This window comes from Daktulosphaira vitifoliae, unplaced genomic scaffold, assembly GCF_025091365.1.
Source record: "Daktulosphaira vitifoliae isolate Bord-2020 unplaced genomic scaffold, ASM2509136v1 Scaffold_2, whole genome shotgun sequence".
In the NCBI taxonomy this organism is placed as follows: domain Eukaryota; kingdom Metazoa; phylum Arthropoda; class Insecta; order Hemiptera; family Phylloxeridae; genus Daktulosphaira; species Daktulosphaira vitifoliae.
This window is the reverse complement of record NW_026099573.1, coordinates 3,539,966-3,542,414: the sequence shown is the minus strand read 5'-3', so window position 1 is coordinate 3,542,414 and position 2,449 is coordinate 3,539,966. Positions and strand designations below refer to the sequence as shown.

Sequence of the window (2,449 nt, the reverse complement as noted above, 5' to 3'; positions counted from 1 at the left end):
TGTATGGAGAACATGGGATAATTAACTGTTTAATTGATAAATTAGAAATTTTTTCAAAGTTTTAGGGTAATATCTTCAACTAGATACGAATTGTAGTTATTTGACGTATCGTTGAAAAAAGTAGGTCAAGTTAGAGCAAAGAAAATAAGTGATAGTCACAAAAAAATATCTTCTCAGCTTTACATCGAAGCTAAAACTTAAAATATAGTAAAATAATTTTAATATTCTTCTCGCGAGTGGCGACTACAGTGATGGGATCTTTATTGAAGTTATTGAATCTAAATGAGATAAAAATCAAAGCAGTTGAAAGTTTATTCTAACTTAAAAAGAATTAAGAAAAAATGCAAAGAATTCCTTGCTATAAGCGGGTTGGAACCTTGTACCCCAAGCGCGTAAAACACAAATGTTACCGTCTCGGCAACCGTACGTCGCTTCCATCAACTGAAAAAATGGAAATTTAAGCTAGTTCTAATTTTAAAGAGTCTTTTTTTCGACTACAAAAAAGCAAGAAAATTTTAATAAATTTAACTTTCTATGCTATATCAATTTTATTTATATAATATTTATAAAAATCTGTGTACACCCCTTGTCAGGTATTTAAAAATAAAATAAAATATAAAACCCAGAATTTTAACACAAAAATAGCATAATTTTGAATGCGGTAGTCATTTTTACCATAATGACAAATCCAGAGGTCAAATTTTTTTTCTTCAAAATTTAGCTTCGCATCGAAGCTAAAAAACAATATAAATAACGTAAACAGTAATTACGTTATTCCTACAAACAAATAGAAATATCATAACTTTTTTGTACACTATTAATAGTTAATAAAATTTTTTACTTCTTTTCCTTTGGCTTACATTCAACTGTTTTGTTTTCCAATATTTTGCCAACTTTACACTCGGTTATTTCAATGACATCATATTCTTGAATGAATTCACCCAACGATGTAAGTTGGTTGATCAAAGGTTGTCCACGGTGGAATAACATTATTCGATCTACTGGAATGCCACTTAATTTAACGCATTTAGCTGTAAGTTCATCCACTCTAGTCTTATTTAGAATATTTAAAATAAACTTTTGATTGGTTTTATAATAAATCACTTTAATTTTCATTTTTTCTTTTTATAGATAACTCGATTTATAGTAAAAATTATTAATAATTTCCATAAGAAATAAAAATTTAAAAAAAAAAGTGATCATAACAGTAAATTAAAAATAATAATATTAATATTATCTACAGTACGTTACCTATAGTTACACGTTACTTGTATCATTTTTAGTATCAATTTTCTCACACTCAGTGAACTAAGCACAATAGTCAGAAATAACTATTAAAAGACGGATTCACACCTTAAAATATTTTGTTTTACGAACAACACTATTATTAAATTAATTGTAATTAGGACCGGTTTACGTAAAATAAGAGGTGAAACTAAACTAACAACAACTGTTTAATTTAAAACATTGGGCTAAGCTACTTATGTTTTTTAAAAGTCTTGAAAGGTTATAGTTAATGTGAAATGCCAAGGTGAAATTAAGGCCAGCGCTAGAAATCGTGAGGCTTCGTGCAAAATAATTTTTATCTAGCACCAAAAAAATCAATATTCATATCCAAATTCGTGTTTTTTTATTTACAATAGAGAATAATTTTGTCAACAGTTAAATGTATAACAGGGTATATCTGTTCGATAGAATATAATAAAAAGTTAAATCAAGAATAATCTTATTATATAATATAACAAGTAAAAATACGCTTTTCTATAATAATTATTTAGCGTGCTCGGATTTTTTAAATTTTTTTTTTCAACGAAAGTACTCGCCCACGAGCGTTTTAAAATTATACCGTTTTCGAGAAAAACGCTAGCCGACGACAGAGTTTCACGACTTAAGGTTTGAATTTTTTTTATTTTTTGCCCTTAATATAAAAAATAGCTCCGGCATCCGTGTATAAGTCTTTGATTTTATCGTAAAAGTTAGGATTCATCTATGACAACTATGCTGTCCAACATCAAATCATTGTAACCAATATTCTTATCAAAATTGAATTTTTGTCAGGAAAAATAACCTGCCGAATTTTTTTTGTAATTATTATATAATATTAATACAGTTATTATAATTAGAATATTAATAATTTTATGTATACTAGGTGCGTATTTAAGGAGGATATGGGCGATTGCCCTTTTGAACCAGCGCTATCAATATTTTTTTAGAAAACTTCTAAGAAATAAAGACCTAATTACCTTTTTTTTTTCATCACTTTGATTTTTAGCAAGAAAATTCTATAGCATGTTTACCAAAATAAAATAATTAAAAACCCTTCAAAAAATTGTCTGAATACACCCAAAGGGAATACTTCATTAACAAGCGTCAATCTTATACAATTAACTATATTTTCTTTTTAAATTTTCTTGATATTAATAATAAAATTATTAATATATATTTTTTT

General features: G+C 26.7%; 1 long non-coding RNA gene across 2 annotated transcripts; it reads right to left on the bottom strand.

Annotated features, from left to right (window-relative positions):
• Positions 1–672: 672 nt before the first annotated feature.
• On the bottom strand, positions 673–1,458 carry LOC126898888 (uncharacterized). 2 transcript variants are annotated; one of them, XR_007702406.1, is made up of 3 exons: positions 1,252–1,458; positions 842–1,053; positions 673–777 (listed from the first exon to the last, which is right to left on the bottom strand). It is a non-coding gene; the product is annotated as an uncharacterized LOC126898888 (long non-coding RNA). The 2 variants fall into 2 exon arrangements; XR_007702405.1 differs by having other exon boundaries at positions 842–1,031.
• Positions 1,459–2,449: the final 991 nt, after the last annotated feature.